At 43.3% G+C, this 19,542-nt stretch overlaps 1 pseudogene; it reads right to left on the bottom strand.

Moving 5' to 3' along the window:
• Positions 1-17,873: 17,873 nt before the first annotated feature.
• Positions 17,874-18,037, bottom strand: LOC118758889 (U2 spliceosomal RNA; annotated as a pseudogene).
• Between the last annotated feature and the right edge of the window lie 1,505 nt (positions 18,038-19,542).

Genomic DNA, 19,542 nt, shown 5'->3' with positions numbered 1-19,542 from the left:
TGGGTTGGTTCTGTTTTCATCCCTGTCTTCCACTGGAACCAATGGGTGTTTGCAGTCCAGCCTGGTTCTGCCCAGCACATACAAAGCCCTCACATAAACCAGTGGGAGCTGCAGCCTAGTCGGAGCAACCCACAATAACCCCCACCAGGTGTGCCCCCTGCCCTGGTTTGCCAGTATGTGTAGCAGACTAGTCCAATCTGTCCCACATCCCCTTCTGCTCTCATACATGTCAATGGGTATTAAAACCTTGTTCCATCTAACCAGCTCAACTATCCAGCCTTCACGGATGTTGTTGGGTGTCTGTCTAGCCACCCTAGCCCCTGTCCTAGTTTTCATGTCCTCCCCATGGGGGGTGGTAACCCAAGAGGGAGGAGCCCACTACTTCCCTCCCAGGCCACTCACACTCCCAAATTATGCACTCTCCAGGTGGTTCTGTGGTTTAAATTGACAGAACTAGCTCCCAGTGCCAGCTTCTGCCAGCTGATGCTGTGGCTAAGCCCCAACAACCCTCACCCACTCTAATTGTAGATTGCACCAGTAGGAATAATCAGCCCAGTCTGGTTTTTCCCTGATCTGGTCCACATGAGGCACACAGGTGTTGTAGCCCTGCCTAGTCTGGTCTGTCCCCATCCCAGCTCACGCTCTCCAGTGGGAGTAGCTGTCCAGCAAGGGAACCATCCCTTATTCCCCTGCGGGCTCTGCCTCCTCCCTTCCTGATTCTCACGTGTGCTGGTTGGGTGCTGTGGTCACATCTGGCACAGGCAACCTCACCTTGGCATTCCGTGTTGTTCACTGCTTTTGTGCGACCGAACCTGGCTCAACCCACACTCTGTTCCAGCGTTCGGATTTGCCAGTGGATGACGTGAACTGATTCAGCCTATTCTGCCCCTGACCCATGCCAAATGTATGCCAGTGGGAAACTTTCCATGGCCTATTCTGGGCTGTTTCCCTCCATGCTTCTTGCGCTTACCTGCTGGGTCTGTGTCCTGCCAGAGGAGTTGCCCAGGCTCCTCCATCAGAACCTCTCCCAATGCCAGATTTTGCGCATACTAGTGAGTCCATGAGCCAGCACTACTCAATTCACCTCCTGTCCTAGCAGGAACAGTGGCTTTTTCTAACTGGCCTTCAATCCATTCTGGTCCTTGCTGTTGGATGTTTCAGCCCAGCCACGGCTCGTCCATACCCACATATAGCTCATACATGGCCCAGTTGGGGTTGAGACCTAACCTAGTTCATCCCACATCTACTCTGGTCCTCCACAACACCAGAAGGTGTTGCAGTCTGGCCCGGCCTGGTGCATCTTGTCCCAGTTCTCGCTTGTGCCAAGGGAGACTACAACTGTATCCTGACCAGAATGCAGCCCCATTCCAGCTTGTGCGCCCCTTAGTGGGAACCTCCACCCAGCTAGAATGTCCCCTTAGCTCCCCAACTGGGCCTGTTCCCAGCTAGTGCTCAGCATGCCAGTGGTTGCTGTGACTCAGTTTGGCACAGCCCGTCACCTGTCATGACCCTTGCCTTAGACACTGTGGTTCAGCGCCCTTGGCTCACGCAGACCAGTTGGTGCAAGAACCTAGCTGGGCATGTCCTGTGCTCCATCCTGGTTTCCAATCTTACTTGTGGGCTAAGATTTACTCAGTACTGCCCGGTGCACCCGTTCCATCACCTTTTTCATACATTGACCAGCTGTTGGTGCTACTTTGCCTAGCCTGTCCGACCCCCAGGTCCAGACCACCTATTCACCAACGGGAGCTGTGACTCGCCAGGGGAGCTTCCCAAGTTTATCCCCCTGATCCCCTCCCAGACCCAATTCTCATACATGCCACTGGGCTTTAGGCCACACCCCACGCAGGATGCACACTCGAGCGCCGCTGCCCCGACCAGTCCAGACTGCCGTCGGTTCTCCAGTCTGATCGATGGCAGGCTCCCCGGTCACACCTAGCTTAGTCCACCACCACTCCATCTCTTAAAGTAACCTGTGGGGCTAGAATTTCCATAGCGTTTGGCCCACACATCCCCCACAGAATCTTCCCCCGGATATGTTTCTCTAGTGTGCTTGTTAATGTCATGGCCCTGCTTAATGTGACCGGTCTCTGCTGGGTCAGTTCTGTTTCCATCCCTGTCTTCCACTTGGACCAATGGGTATTGTGGTCCAGCTCGATCCTACCCACTTCATACTTGGTCCTCATGCAAACCAGTGGGAGCTTCAGCCTAGTTGGGGCGACTCCCCATAACCCCCACCAGGCCTGCTCCCTTCCCTAGTTCCCATGCATGTGAGTATGTACCACAGACTTATTCAGTCTGTCCCACCTCCCATTAAGCTCTGGTACTTGTCAATGGGCATTGAAGCCTAGTTCGACCCAACTAGCCTACTATCCAGCCCACACACATACTGGCAGGTGCCTTTCTGTTTAGTAACCCCTGCCCCTGTTCTGGTTTTCATGCTCTCCAGTGGGAATGGTTACCCACGAGGGAGGTGCCCACTATCTCCCTACTAGGCCACTCCAGCTTCTGGATTGCACACTCTCCAGGTGGTTCCGGCTTTTAACTTGACAGGATTTGCCTCCGGTGCCAGTCTCTGCCATCTGATGATACAGCAAAGCCCTACCAACCCTTGCCCACTCTGATTTTGCTTGTAGCATTCAGAACAGTCAACCTAATCAGGCCTTTCCCCGATCTAGCTCACATGAGGCTCACAGGTGTTCCCCTCACCTGTCTCAGCCTCTGCCTTCAGTGCTTTGGCATAGTATCCCTGCTTCCTGTAGACCAGTTGTTGTAAGAGCCTGGGTTGGAATGACATGTGCTCCAACCTGATTTCTATTCTTTTTTTGTGATTTGAAATTTGTTTGGCCCTGCCCAGTCTGCCCCCTTCCAGTTGCAGCTCGGCCTACTCCACATCCTGTTTTAGGATGCGCCTTCAGGTGTTGCTGCCTTGACCTGCCCAGAATGCCATTGGTTCCTTTACCCATAAGTGATGGCAGGTGCCATAGTCACTCCTAGCTTAGCCCCTCGCCACTCCAGCCCAAGAGCTAACCTGCGCGACTTGTATTTCCACAGGGTTAGGCCCACACTTCCCCCATAGAGTTTGCCCTCGGACCAAATTCTCTTGTGTGCTGGTAAGTGTCTTTCTTGACCCTGCCGAATGTGACCAGTCCACTGTTCCACCACCCAGTCAAATAATGGTGCCCAGCTAGATAGGCCCTCATCCATAGCTTTGGTGTGGACCGGTGTGTGGCAGTCAGTGATGCTCTATGCTAACAGTGGATCTCAGGATTCCTGATTTGGCTGGTGATTCAGTCTGGTTCAAATAGATCTTATGGACACTCCCCTCCAAATCATCAGGTCTCAGTCCCCACGCTTACTCGAATGCTTTAGGACCCTGTAACCGGAAATCACCCAGAATTCATCTCTCACGTGCACTAAAGCTGGCTTTATTCCTAAGCAGCAATTTCATGTCCTAAAAACCCCAGAGCTCACCGCTTTGCGGCCAGCAGGCAGAGCCTGGCACCATTTGGTGCACTGGCCACCCAAAGCCAAGGACTCAGTCACTGCCTTTTGGCAGTGGTTTTGGCCTGCTGAGTCCCCAGTCTCAGATCCGCCCTGCAGGGGCACCCCCCACAGACACCACTCTGTGGCAGGCTGCCATCCGCCCCCAACCCCAAGGCCCTGAACTGCTATTGGTTTTGAATAGGCTCAGGTCTAGCCATTGTAGCTGCTTAGGAGTGGGTCATTAGGTGCAGGATCTTTCTGTCTCTTCTTCCTTCTTTCAATGAAAATAAATTTTATTTTTTAAAAAAATGGTACGAAGAGAAACAATCATTCAAAGCTTCAGTTTTCTGGGTAGAAGAAGACAACAGAAATTCCCAGAGCTGGAAATATCAGGGACATCGTGCAGTTGGGTGAATTTAGAAAATCAGCTCCTTAATGATGTATATAATTTCCTGGCCTTCCTCATAAACTTTGTATGGATATACATGAACTTAACCAAGTTGACCACTGCTCAGCACTCACAATGATCACTGAGGGGGCACACAAGCAAGACAAGATTCAACAGCTTTGAAAGCTACAAAGAAATTTGACAAGTAAAACAAAAGTTATATGAAGCTTAGGGCCAAAAGTTACCCTAGAAAATTGCCTGATTTAAAACATCAGAATTAATTTCCATGATGAAAGAATTAATATAATCTAAATGTCTATACTACCCAAGAAGCTTTCAGATTCAATGTAATCTCACACAAATGTCAAAAACAGTCTTCTGGGATCTAGAAAAACATGGTTTTACAAAGTTATCTGGAAACACGAGAAACTTCAAATAGATAGTCCATATTAAACAATGAAAACAAAACTAGAGGCATCACGATACCAGATTTCCCGAGATACCACCAGTTAGTAATAATCAAAACAATGTGACACTGGCACCAAGACAGACATGTAGACCAGTGGGACAGAGTAGAACTCCAAGACTTCAATCCACTCACCTACAACCAACTAATCTCTGACAAGCAAGCTGAAATTATTCCCTGGAGGAAGGACAGTCTCTTCAACAGATGGTGCTAGGAAAATTGGATGTGCACTTGCTGAAGTATGAAACGAGACCCCTACCTTATACTCTATGCAAAAATTGACTCAAAATGGATTAATGATCTAAATTTATGACCTGATACAATCAAATTACTTGCTAACTCTGTAAGACACTGTCCTAGGCAAAGACTCTTTGGATAACACCGTAGAAGCCCAGTTAATAAAGATAAAAACAGACAAATGTGATTGCATTAAGCTATGAAGCTTCTGCACAGCAAGGAAACAACATATTGTAAAGAGACAACAGACAGAATGGGAGAAAATATTTACAAACTGTAAGTCTGATAAATGATTAATATCTAATGTACATAAGGAACTCAGCAACCACAAAACAAGCACCCTGTTTAAAACACAAGCAAGGGTCCTTATGCTAGCACCCACCACTGCATGAACCCCCAGTGGACTGAGGGGCCAGTGGATTGTGTCCTTGTGCTGTTACCTGCACACTAGGCTGAGGGTGGGCAAGGTAGAGCCCGCTGAGGGCTTTTGATGCTGGCAGAGCCAGCACTAGAGGCACCCCCAGGCCAGGCTGCAGTACTCACTGGAGGAGAAGGCAAATAGTTAATACTTTCATGTCCTGTTTGCCTCAGACACATCAGAATCTTCGATTTCAAGGACCACAGTTTGTTGGTGTACAGTCTGGCCTTGGCACAAATGCTGCATGATTAGCCTACCTCTGTTACCAACACCTTCTCAGAGTAATGATGTTGATGTGGGGGACACAGTCGTTGGCACTGACTGGAAGTTCTCTGGCTGGTGAGATGGATCCATCAGATGAGATAGAGATTTTTAAACCCTGGATAGGCAAGTCCTACCCCTAATCAATAGGAAGTGACTCTAGAAGATGTGATGATTCTTTACCCTTCAACAACCCTTAAGATTAAGGGTTGGAAATCTCTGAGAGGGGAATGAAATGGGGAAGGCCTGCATAAAATCTGGCAATGCAAAAGGCGAGCTTCTTCCTTCCCATAGACATAAAATGGAAGCAAAAACATTCCTGTCACTTGCACCTTTCCCTTCCCAGACCACTCCCTAAACATGGCTTGCATGTCTGTAATCTCACCTTTTGAATACACTTCAAAAAAAATTTTTTTAAATGAGCATGAGACCTGAATAGGCATTTTTCAAAAGATGAAACATAAATGAACACTAGTACATTAAAAAAGAAAAAAAGTGTTCTTTAGCCTTCAGGGAATTGCAGATAAAAACCACAATGAGTTATCATCTCAACAAAGTTAGAATGGCTTTCATTCAAAAAAATTAAAAAATGGCCTGGGGTGGTGGCCTAGCGGCTAAAGTCCTTGCCTTAAACACACCAAAATCCCACATTGGCACCGGTTCTAACCCTGAGAGCTCCACTTCCCATCCAGCTCCCTGCTTGTGGCCTGGGAAAGCAGCCAAGGATGGCCCAATACCTTGGGACCCTGCCCCCACATGGGAGACCTGGAGGAAGTTCCTGGCTCCTGGCTTCGGATTGGCACAGCACCAGCCATTGCAATCACTTGGGGAGTGAATCATTGGACGGAAGACTTTCCTCTCTGTCTCTCTTCTGTGTATATCTGACCTTCCAATAAAAATAAATAAATCTTTAAAAAAATAAAAAACAATAAATGCTGTGAGGTAGTTCCCTAATACAGTGTTGGTGGCAAATGTAAGCTAGCTACCTCAACAATTGTGGAAGAAAACCTAAATATTCCTCAGAAATCAGAATATAGTTCTACCATATGACCCAGCCATCCAACTTCTGGGAATTTACATAAACTCAATGAAAGCAGCATATGAAGAAGTTATTTTTATTTCCATTTACAACAGCTCAATTCACAGTAGCTAAGACATGGAATCAACACAGATGTCCATCAAATAATGGCTGGATAAAGAAAATATTATATATGTCTATGTGACTAAATACTACTCAGCCACATAGAGGAATTAAATCTTGTGTTTTGCAACAAAATTGCTGCAACTAAAGACCCTTTTTCTTAGTAAACTAAGCCAGTCAGTAAAGTACAAATATTTTCTCAGATGTGCAATCAACAGACTACAAAAAAGATACACAAGAATGAAGCTGACACCTTATGATTTATTATTTATATATCCCCATAGCACAACATTCTTTTTACTTCTTACTTGTTGAACATTACAGTTAATAGTGCATTAAACCTGTGATTATACAATAATTAGAAAAAAAGAAGGAAGGAGGGAAGGTCAAAGAATGGATGAAAGTATGGTTATATTCAATTTTATCTATGAAATGCATGAAATATGCTCTGTTTATATTAATAAAACAAAAAAATAGAATATTAAGAGCAATAGTTTTGGAAGGTAATATTTAATATGTTAAGTACACAACCCAAAATTATTCAGAGTATTAAAGACCAGGAAAATGTCAAAGGCTTGCAAGGGAAAAACACTCAATAGACTCTAACATGAGATAACACAAATGTTAGAATTATCAGCTATCAAGGAGGTACTTTACAAATATTCCAAGAAACAAAGTTAATCACTACTGAAATAAATGGAAACATGCAAATTCAGAGAAAAACATAATATTAGAATGATCTAAGAGAAATCATTAGAACTAGAAATTATAACAAAGCCAATCATAGAGTGGATATAATAAAAGAAATATTACTGAACCTGAAAATAGATCATTCAGAATTTTCTGGAAACTGGTATTTGGCCTAGCAGGTGTAGTTAGGGTGTCCGCATCCTACATCAAGGAAAATGGGTTTAAGTCCCAGTACCATTCCCTCTCCCAACCTCCTGATAATGCACACCATGGAAGACAAAGCTGGAGGCTCAAATGGACAGAAGCCTGCCACCCAAGTAGGAGACGTGATTTGAATTATCAGTTCTCCCTTACAGCCTCTGGCTTGGGGTCACTGAATGCATCTAGGGGAGTGAATCAGCTGATGAGAAATCTGTTTCTTTCTGTCTTACTCTATTTATTTTGCAAGTTAGAATTACACAGAGGGAGTGATAGAAATCTTCCACCGACTGACTCACTCCCCAGATGGCCACAGTGGCTAGCACTGGGCCTGGCCAAAGCCAGGAGTCAGGACCTTCATGCAGGTCTCTCACATGCGTGACAGGGACTTTCCCCAGATTCATCCCAGGAAACTTGATCAGAAATCGAGCAACCAAGACACATATGGAGACCACATATGATGCTAGCTTCACAGACAGTGAGTTTACCAGCTCCCTCACAATGGTGGTCCTGCATACTCTTTTAAGTTAGAAAATTTTCATACCTGGAAATAAGAATAAATGATTTTAAAAATTGAAAAAAAACCCTTTGGGATATCTATGACAACACCAAAATGTCTAATAATCATATCATCAAAGTTCTAGAAGGAAAGGAAACATGAAATTTTTGAAAAAGATGTTCCAACACTGAAAACAATTTAATGAGATCCAAAAACTCACTAAACTTCAACAGACAAAACTCAAAGAGATCATTGCTCATACATGATGATAAAATTCATTAAATTTGTGAAAAAGAAAATTATTTACAGGCAGCCAGAGGAAAAACAATGTTTTACAAATAGAGGGACAATTACCTGAATAACAGCAGATTTCTTGTGTGTTTTTAAAATTTATTTTGTTTGAAAGGCAGATTTACAGAGATAAGGAGAGACACAGAGAGATCCTTTACCTCCTGGTTAACTGTCAAAACAACCCTAATGCCAGATGTGAGCCAATCCAAAGCCAGGCGCTTCATCCGGGCCACCTTTACAGGTGCAGAGGCTTAAGAATCTGCACCAACCAGTTGAGGACGGCCCAAAGCTTTGGGACACTGCACCCGCGTGGGAGACCCGGAAGAGGTTCCTGGTTCCTGGCATCGGATCGGCGCGCACCGGCCGTTGTGGCTCACTTGGCGAGTGAATCATCGGATGGAAGATCTTCCTCTCTGTCTCTCCTCCTCTCTGTATATCCAGCTTTCCAATAATAATAAAATCTTTAAAAAAAAAAAAAAAAGAATCTGTACCCTCCTCTGCTGCTTTCCCAGGTCACAGGCAGGAAGCTGGTTGGAAAGCGGAGCAGCAGTTGGGGCTAGAACAGGTACCCATATGGGATGTCAGTTCCTGCAGGTGGAGTATTAACCTGTTGAGTCACAGAACTGACTCCAACAGCAGATTTCTATCCAGAAATAGTGTAGACAGATTGCAATCAATTTATTTTGATGCTGCAAGAAAAAAAATGGCACCTGTATTTCTTATTCAGTGAAAAAGCCCAACCCTTCTTTATGTAGAAAAGATATGGTTAATTTTAGTCACATTGATATTCAAATTGTCCTTTAGTAAGTAAATTATGGCTAGCAGTATATAAGGGCACTCCAGTACTACTATTGTTCAAAATTGTCATCAGTATGAAAACTAGAGATAGAATTCTAATGCTTCATTTGGACTTTAAAGATTACGTGTGATGTTCAACATTTTTCTAATGTGTCTCAACAATCCGTAGCTCTTTGTTACAAATTGTAGATTTGTGCCACTTGGTTATTTATTAACTACTCTTCACATCAATTAAAAAATCTTTACATATTTTATTCATTTAAAAGGCAAAGATACAGAGGTGGGGGGAGACAGAGAGAGAATCTGATACCATCTGCTGATTCTCTTTGTAAATGCCCACAACAGCTGTGTCTGGGCCAGGCCAAGGCCAGGAGCTCAAAACTCAATCTGTCTTCCACATTGCTGGCAGGGACTCAGCTACTTGAGGCACTACCTGTTAGTCCCCTCAAGGTGCACATTAACCAGAATTAGAAGCAGAACAGATTCTAACATGTGGTGCATGCATAAAAATTGACATCTTAGCTGCTACACCAAATTTCTGCTTATTAATACTAATTTTTATTGAAAGCTTTATTTCATTGTAAATGTAGATTTACAGAGAGTAGGAGAGACAGAGAGAAAACTCTTCCTTTTATTGGTTCTCTCCCAGAGATAAGCCAATCTGAAGCCAGGAGCTTCTTCCAGGGGTCCCACATGGGTGCAGGATCCCAAGGACTTATAGCATCTCTTGTTGCTTTTCCAAGTATAAACAGAAAGTTGGACCAGCAATACAGCAACCAGGACTTGAACCAGTGCTCCTATGGGATGCTGCATTTGCAGTTGGAGGATTGGCCTGTTAAGCCACCACCTTGGCCCATCATACTAATTTTTATGAGTATATACTCTGAACCAATAAATAGAAGGTAAAACAATCTATTCAATAACTGTTTCATCAATTCAACTTTGCTCCTTACCTGTAGATCTTTATGGGATATGAATTTCCAAAGATACCACCAGTCATCAGCAATTCCCACCTTCATTTCTCAATCCTTATTTATCCGATTCCACTTTCACGTATGCATCATCACTCCCTACTTCATTGCTTTCTCAAAGCCTCTGTTCCTCAGTTCAGTGCAAAAGTATACGTGCAAAGGCTATTTGTGAGAGAGAGAGTGTGTGTGTGTTATGTGTTAGTATATGTAAGGGTGACATGAGAGGTTCTTGTTCAATTCATAAAACAAAACCTATACATTAAAGAAATTACTCTTACTAGGCACAGTTATAGAATTATAGTGGTGGAACTCCATTATATCTTTCCATAATTTTACTCTAAGGAGAGTCTTTCACATGAGATTGTAGTCTGAAATGACTAAGCACAAATGAGAGAAATCCCAGAATATTGCCTCCATATTTAGGGTTTTGTTTCACCATTTTCTGTGAATTTCAAAGAATTCAATGGGAAAACAGAGGTGCTTTCTAGAAGTGAGATTGATGTTAGATGAGGTGGAAGTAGCTCTTCCCTGCTTACTCCCCTTCTCCCATCCCTTCCTCCCTTCTTGGCTTCCTTGCCTTGTTCTTTCCCTCTTTCACTCCTCCCCCATCCTCACTTCCCTCCTTTCTCACTCCTTTCTTCCTTCCTCTCCAGCTCCTCCTTCCCTTCCCTCTCCTCTCCTCTCCTTTCCTCTGCTCTCCTCTCCTTTCCTTTCCTTCCCTTTCCTTTCCTTTCCTTTCCATCTTCTCCTTTTGTTTCTTCTTTCCTTCCTCCATTCCTTCTCTCCTTTTCCCTCCTTTCATACATACTTTTATTCCTTTTTACCTTTCTTTCTTTATTTTTTTACCATTGAGTTTTATTTATTTATTTCATTTTATGACACAGTTTCATAGACTCTGGGATTCCCCCATCCCCTCCCCAAACCCTTTCCCCATACTAAATTCCTCCATATTGTTACAGTAGTACAGATCATATCCAGTCATGATTCCTTCATTGCGGGCATGGATCATGCAGAGAGTCCAGCATCTTATTGTCCAGACAAATTCAACAGTTTCATTGGGAGACCAATGGCAAGATATCATCCCCACCACTGAGGTACCACTACACAACTTCAACAATAGGAAGAAACATACAAATTAACAACATCGTAAAGTTAATTAACATGGTATTGAGTGACAAATATATTTAAAAATGCAAGTTTTTAACTTCATCCTGTAACTACTTCCTTGACATCTCAATTTTAGCATATACACAACCAGCCGCTATAAACCTAAAAAATGATTATAGGGTGCTATTCAGCTGTCTCGTGTCTATTTTCATTTTTATTTTTACCATCTTATAAAATTCAAGTGTGATTTTTACTGAACTTCGCGAATTTTAGGATTTTACCATTCAATTTTACAATATTAACAAATTTTGGGCCCTGCTTGGTAGCCTAGTGGCTGAAGTCCTTGCTTTGTACACGCCAGGATCCCATATGGGCACCAGTTCTTGTCCTGGCAGTCCTGCTTTGTATCCAGCTCCCTGCTTGTGGGAGAATCAGATCATCTGCAGATAGGAATTATTTCAAATCCTCACTTCCAGTTTGAATTCCTTTAATTTGTTTTTCTTAACTAATAGCTCTAGCAAGGTCTTCCTATACTATATTGAGTAGTAGTGATGAAAGTGGACATTCTTGTCTAGGCCCAAATTCTTAATTGGAAAGCTTCCAGTCTTTCCCCATTTAGTCTCATGCTGGCACCAGGTTTTTCATCTATTATTTTCAATCTGTTATAGAATGTTTCTTCTATGTCTATTTTGCTTGAGGTTTTTAGCATGAAGTGGTATTGGATTTTGTCAAATGTCTTCTGTGCAACAATTAAGATGATTATGTAGTTTTTATTTTTCAATGGGTTGATGTGGTGAATCACATTTATTGATTTGGGAATGTTAAACCATCCCTGCATGATAGGGTTAAATCCCACCTGGTCCGGGTGAGTAGTCTGCCTGATGTGCTGTTGGATCCTGTTGGCTAGTATCCTAATTCTTCAACTGAAAAAAAAGCTCTCTGTTGACACTAAATGCAAACAGAAAGTCACCTCAGGCCTCCTACTGCTTGACTTTCTCACCTTATTTTCTGCTATCACTATTTTCTACAAGCCCTTCAATTCACTTATTGTTATTTCTCTAATTCCCCAGGCATTTTTTTTTATATCTCAATGCCTTAGCTCGAGCTATTCTATCTACTTGAAAATTTCACCTGACCGCTCAACTTTACCTGTTAAAATTTTATCAGTGAGTCAAAATCTAAAATGGTGCTTTTATGATATTTTTGCAGAAATTACCCTTTTCCTATCAGAATTGATACACAAATACACATGCAATTTCTTGTGTCCTATTTTTTTCAGAAGTTAGCATAGAAAAATAGCATTAAGATGGTGCCAAGACCGGGCTGCTAGGTGAAGAAAAGTTATTTGCGATGAATGAGACCCACCATTGTTTGTTGCCTGAAGGGACAGGGTAGAAGAGTGGAAACTTCTGTGAAACAGGGGATGGGGGAGTGCCAGGTGTTTGGAGGAAATAGGAAAGGGTGAGGCCAGAAGAGTAAGGGATGGAGACAGGTTTCTTCATCAAAAGAAGAAAAACAAGAATTAAGAATGGGAAAGCACTGTGACAACGTTTTCCTGAAAGATACTGGAACTTAAGGACCCCCAGAGCAGTGCACACATGTCAGCAAGTCAAAGACAAGTCGCATCCTGAGCTTTGAGATTCCAGAGTATATGGAAGAACTTGCATAACTGCTGGTCAAACAATGGAACTTTGCAGGGGTTTCCTCATGCTCCTGTCCCTGAACTTCTCTGACTATTCTGAAACCAGCATGGCAGAGCAGCCCCTGCTGCCCCTGTGGGATATCAAAGTACCTGGATCTGTCTAATGCTGTTGCTGAGGGAGCTAGGAAATTAGTTAATGGTGGCCAAATGGGAAGTGTTTTAAAGATGAGGATCAGCTGTTCTTCCTTTTCACCAGAGGAGAAAATGGGCCTGTGGAATAGGCAGGGAGCAAACAGAAATGGAATTACACGGCACAAAAATTGCTGCCCAGCTGGATTCAGGAAAACACACTCCTCATCATGACCTTGTCCTGTGGGACAGTGATGTAGTTGCAGAATAACATATGCAATCCTTCAATTGATTGTTTCCACTATGTGCCAAAGAATAAATGAGCTTAAGCTGTAACTTGCACTGTTTAAGTAAATGTCAAGGAAGGCATCAGTGGAGTTGTTAAAAGGCAATATAGCATGGTTATTCTCATGGGCTTTGGAGCCATACTGTCTGAATTTGATTTTTACTTGTTAACAATTGTATGACCCTGAGTGAATCACAGTTTTTCTTTGTTTTTATTCATCTCAAAAATCATGATGAAAACTATTATGAGGTGTTTGTAACAAGCTGCTGGCACAGAACATGATAAATAGCGGTCAATGGATATTAGTAATTAGCTGTTACCATTTTAAAAACACTCAAATTCCTTGATAAATTTCAAGAAACACTTGCTAGCTTTTTGGAGCAAAGCATTCCATCTCTTGGTGCGTAGTAGAAGGAGAGATGCTTCTATGGTTCTTTGTGTGTGTTTGTCGGGGGGAGGAGGAGGACAGATGTTTCAAAGAGCACAACTCAACCTCTATCAATTCACATCACTAGTGGGCTTCTATCTAGGTCAACAAAGAACTCTCAGTGTTTGTTGTTGTTGTTTTTCTTTAGGAAAGAACACAGGGACTAGGCATTTTGGCATAGTTTCTTGGATGCTACTTGGAATGCCCATATGACACATCAGTGAGCTTGGGTTCAAGTCCCAGCTCTATTCCAGACGAAATGGAGGCAGCACATGATGGCTCAAGTGCTTGTGTTTCTGCCACTCAAATTGAGTTCTGGGCTCCTGCAGCCTGGCTAAGTCTCAGCTATTACACACATGTGTGGTGTGAATGAAGACGTCTGACATACAGATCTATCAGCCAGGTCCCTGGTTCCAGATCAGGACTGCTTCTGCTGCTTCAAGCTACGTTTTCAGTGGCTTGAGACCCTCTCACAAGATGATACCTGGAGTTGTGTGGCCACCACCCAGACTGGGTATCACAATTTCATCATAACATTCGCCTGCTGTAACACACTTGCTCCAATAGGACCTTTCATTATAGAATTGTATGGAGAGGATGGGATATCTTGATGTTTGTCCTACATGTGTGCACAAGTGTATTTCCAAATGCCCGATTTACTTTGTCCCATAAGACCTAGTTGACTGACATTTCCTCTGATGAACATCCTCTCCTTTCCTAGACAGCTGGCCATCCCCTCCCAGAGCACCCCATAGGGCCTCTTCCATGCAAGTATTTTATTTTAATTTTTAATTGATGTTCTATCTACTAGTTTACTCTCCAAATTTTCACAACAGCAAGACTGAAGCCAGGAGTCTGAAGCTCCATCTGAGTCTTCCATATGCATGGCAGGGACCTCAGGAATAGAATTACCTCCTGCTGCTTTCTAGAGTACGCATTAGCAGGTGGCTGGATTGGAAGTAGAGGTGGCACTCCAATATGGGATGCAGATGTCCTAGTGGGCAGATAAACCCATTGTACTGACAAAGCTCATCCCACCCCCACCCTAGGACAGTATTTTGAAAAACATTTTTCATGGTTAATAAATATAATCCCACCTTGGGCCTGGTGTGCTGAGCTACTGGCTAAAGTCCTCGCCTTGCATATGCCAGGATCCCATATGGGTGCTGATTCATGTCCCAGAGGCCCCATTTCCCATTCAGCTCCCTGCCTATGGCCTGGGAAAGCAGTCCAAATGGTATATGTATATGTATATGTATATGTATATGTATATGTATATGTATATGTAATCCCACCTCAATTCAGTTACCTTTGATCTCCTAAAGCCAAATCCAGTGACCGACATATAAGAGACAATGGCCAAATAATAGGTATAAATGATGCACAATGATTACCCAATATCTCTGCCAGTATTTCTTGAAGGAGCACCAACGACCACATCCTAGGTCCCAAATGAGCTAATGATTGGGCTAAAAACTTTTGCAAACCTTGGTTTCTCTTTAAGGAAAAAAAAGTGTGGATCTGATAAAAACAGCGTTTTATTTTCATATGTCACATACAGTGCTTACAGACACAGCGGAGGAGGGGTGCAGGGAGGGTGGGAGGGACTGATGAAGGGCAAGTGTGTCTGCAGAAATTTCCAGACTGACCTGACACACATACACCAGGACTCTCATCTTTCCCAACCTTATATTTCCTGACTGATTAGGAAAGACCTTTTAAGGCTGCATTAATGAGCATGCCCCAGTCAAGGGTGCATGTTCTATTTAGGAGAGGGTGGGTCAGGGGAACACCCACTCAGACTGCTCCATGTTCTTGCTCCAACGTAAGGGCATGGGGGAGGTGCGTGTTGTTGCTGCCCCCATGCCCTCTTCGCCCCACCTGAGCGATCTGCTTGTTCAAATCTGCTTCCTACTCCATCAGCCTCCTGAGAATGTGTATTCCAGCCCCATGCTGGCCAGGACCCTGGGAGGTGGCAGCAGGAAACTGTGTGGGCCACCTCCATCCCTGCAGACAGCACAGTAACTGTGTGTATAACTGGAAGAGGCAAAGGCTGTAAACTCTGTTTGCTCAAGGAGAAGTGAGGAAATTTCATCATCCTTTCTTCATTCTCTGCCTTTCTCTGTAGAATTTTCTGTTTTAATAGCACTATGTCATCTGTATCAGCCAGAGATCTCAAGGGAACATATAAGAGGAGGATTCCCAAAGATGGTGGAACAATGAAGTTTAAAAAGTTGGTGTAGAGGCACAGAGGACTCAGATAGAAGTTGATGCTCCCATCATGAGAATTTCTTCTTCACTGTGAAAACTCAGGTTCATGCTCCTAAACCTCCCAGCTGGTTGGATGGATCCATCCACAAGATTATCTTTACTTAAAGTCACTGAAGATATATGTTAATTATACCATTAAAATACTTTCAGAGCCACACTTGGACCAATGTTTGCTTAAATAACCAAGAACCATAGCCCAATCAGGCTGACACATGAGGCTAACCATTCCATTGCCCTTCCCATCACTGGAACCCTCCAACATTTCTTCCCTCCAAGCAGGGAAGGTAGTAGCATTGTTCCAGTCTACAGACTCAGAAACTGAATCTCTTCAAAGTCAAGTCTTGTTCCTTTTATACTGCTAGTTGTGGCTATTGCTGGATGTCAAAACTAAACTGTAGCTTTTGACAGTTCAAAATTCTTCATTCTAGATCACACTGAATTTCCCACAAAAAAACCATGCATGTATTCATTTAACAATTATACTGTTTCCAGGACTCCCTCCGATAGCCAAAGTCTGCAGATTCCAGAGTCCCATCTCTAAAAGGGCATTGAGCTTGTGTATAACCTGTGTAATCCACCTATATACTTTCAGCATCAGGGATGATGCAGCACACAGGTTTTAAAGGGCCTTCAGGACCATTTGGTCTGGCCCTGCCAAGGCAACCATGCATGATACTTGAAATTCAGTAAGTCTATAGCAGCTAATTTTTGAGTTGATAATTTTGTATGGCTCGCCAATGATGTCATAAATATCCAAATGGTCCTTGCCAGAAGGTGGATCATCTCTAGATTACTTAGAATACCTAATGCAATGTAAATGCTGTGGAAATAGCTCTCACACTCTGTTTTTTAGGGAATAATGACAAGAAACATCTGTACATGTTCAAGGCAAATACAATTTTCTCCTCAAATTGTCAGTCAAAATTTGGTTAAAATTGATGTAGACCCTAGAGAATTGAGGCCAGGCTGTATTTAGTTTTTACCATGTACCAGGTACTAACCTGAACTGGTCAGTCCTGGGACCTCGTGGAGAGGGAGATGTATACACTAATCATGAACAAAGGTTTGTGTTTGCTCGCCCACACATACAAATGCTCAAAGCTAGGTGCCTTCTCTGCAATGGCTGACACCTTCGAAACATCCACAAAGAGCAGGCAGGAATGGAGAAGGCTTTTCAGGAAATGCAGTGATTTTGTTTTTCCAAAGAAAGAGAGAATCCAAACAAACTCTGAAGTGAGGCTGGGAGTCACATCTGTGAGGAACGGACGAGCTGGGTCAAGAGCCAGAGAGTATCTTGATCTCATTTTCTTGTGTGAAGACACTGAGATCAGGAGGCACTGCATGATGCGACCAAGGTTTTAGGCCATTGCAGCTGAGGGGACTAGCTCCTTCATGGTTCCCCCACTGCTCACTCACCAGCACACAGCGTCATCAGTATACTCCTTTGCTAGAGATACTGAACCAAAGGACCACCAAGTGGGTGGCTTAAGAAGCAGAATCACAACCTCCCACATTGATGGAGTCTGGAAATTGGAGAGCAAGGGTGAGCAGGCCTAGAGCCTGTGGAGGGCTGTTCAGGAAACTCTTTCGTGTGGTTCTCCTCAATTTTAGTGGTTTGCTTGTAATCTCTGACATTCCTTACAGTAGCACCCTCAGTCTCAAACTTTATGTCTTTTTAAAAAGATTTGTTGATTTTTATTTGAATGACAGACAAGATTTTTGCAGAGGAGAAATAGAGATCTTCCATCTGTTGGTTCACTCCCCATGTGGCTACAATGGCCAGAGCTAAACCAATCCAAAACCAGGAGCCAGGAGCTTCTTCTGGGTCTCCCATGCAGATGCAGAATCTTAAGGTTTTTGGGCCATCTGCTATTACTTCCCCTGGTCACAGCAGGTAGCTGGAAGGGAAGTGGAGCAGACAGGACACAAACCAGCACCCATAAGGGATCCAGGCATTTGCAGAGTGAGGATTTAGCCACTTGGCCATCACACTGGGCCCTGAGCTTCATGTCTTATACATAGTGCACTCCCACGATCTCTCAGGTGCATGTCTGTGTCCCAGTCTCCCTACATCATAAAGCACTGGCTTTGCTGGATTTGCAGGGCAACCTCAGCTTCCTGCTAACTAATTCTATTCTTCTAAAAAGAGCCCATTCTGGGTTACTACAAATAGTACTTCAACATACGCATTTTGGAGGCAAACAATTCAATCCACAACAATTCATATCCTGAATTCATCATCTTGTCTCTGAGTGGGCAAAACTGAGATGATTATTAAACTGATAAGAACAGATACTACACTTGATCTTAGCCAAAAGGACAAGAAGTGATTAAAATGGAGATGATTATTCCCATTTATAAGATGAGGGTTGGAGTCATCAAGGTAAGGTGAGCTGCTAGAGACCACTAAGTAAATGGCAACGTTGTCTCTTACCTCGCTCTGTGCCATGCTGGGCCTCCAGGCTGCGCAGGACACGTGGAACCCTGCTGTTGTCCATGGTGGAGATTCAGCAAGGGTCCCAGGTTCTTGCTGAGAAACTGCTGGCTAAGAGAAAACCACTGAGTGAGGAAAATTCTCTGCCTGTGAACTACATCTGGAGGTGATTTTAACCTGGGAAAGAAAGAAAAGCTTTGACAGTTTTGTGTCTCTTCGGTTTCCAAATATTAAGGAAATGGCACCAGTTAGGAGCTGTTTACTGTTAACTGGATAACGCAAAGGTTAGCTGGACTCTGGCAACATTAACATTTCTTTGTTACCATAACTACATAGAATTATCACCAACATTGTTTTAATACAAAATAGGATCAAGATATTTGAATGAGATTATCACAGACCAGAAAACCTTCCAAAATTATCTAGGTCTTTCTAAAGGGAGCAACAAATCTTCAGTTTTATCATAATCACACACATTAGGACATGCCTGGCAGAGACTTGATTGGAGTCAATGATTGAAACAAGGAGTGTTGGAAAAGCTACTGAACATAAAGTAACGCTCTCACATCCAGAGCGTACTGGAGAAAAGGGACACATTGTTCCCTGACTCCATTGCTTTGTCTGAGAGGCAAAGTTCAGACAGATGTCGGCTTGCCTTAGGGTGTCACTCGCAACTGTGTCAACTTGGGTAGATTTCTCAAAAGTTAAAAATCTTAGAGCCAATATTGTAGCGCAGCAGGTTAACCACTGTCTACATTGCTGTCACCTAATATGAGCACTGGTTTGAGTACTGGCTGCTCTACTTCCTGTTCCCCTCCAGTTCTCCAGGGCCAACAACAGAGGTGCTTGAGTTCCTGCATCTATGTCAGAGACCTGGATGAAATCTCAGGTTCCTGATTTTGACCTTTGGTCCAGCTCTGATTGGTGTGATCATTTAGGGACTGAATTAGCAGGTGTGTGTGTGTGTGTGTGTGTGTGTGTGTGTGTGTGTGCCCCTGTTATTCCACTTTCAAATAAATAAATGAAAATCTTTGGGAAAAAAATTAAAGTCTTTAGAAACTAAATTAAGTAACACATATTAAGTGCCATCTGTGTAAGTGACCTCAGTGTGAGTTGACTCTTCTTCCTTCTTGTCCTGTCTGACCCCTTCCTACTTACTTCTGCATAATTTTTTACATCAAAGGGGAGTAGAAATTATTATCTTTTGGAGGTATACTGACAGAAGCTTTTTTCAAATAACATTAACAAAATTCTGTTCTGAAGCTGTTTTTGTTGAGTTTTCCAAAATTCTGTGCCTGTCACATTATTTCAGTAAGTCTATGGTTGATCCAGACTCCTGGTTAGCAAAGCTCAAGTATCAGTTGCCAGATGTAAAGCATGGCATGTCCAGCAGGGGTCGCTA

The sequence above is a fragment of the Ochotona princeps genome, chromosome 3 (genome assembly GCF_030435755.1).
Source record: "Ochotona princeps isolate mOchPri1 chromosome 3, mOchPri1.hap1, whole genome shotgun sequence".
In the NCBI taxonomy this organism is placed as follows: Eukaryota; Metazoa; Chordata; class Mammalia; order Lagomorpha; family Ochotonidae; genus Ochotona; species Ochotona princeps.
The sequence above is the reverse complement of the archived record's forward strand: the minus strand, read 5'-3'. Positions and strand labels throughout refer to the sequence as shown.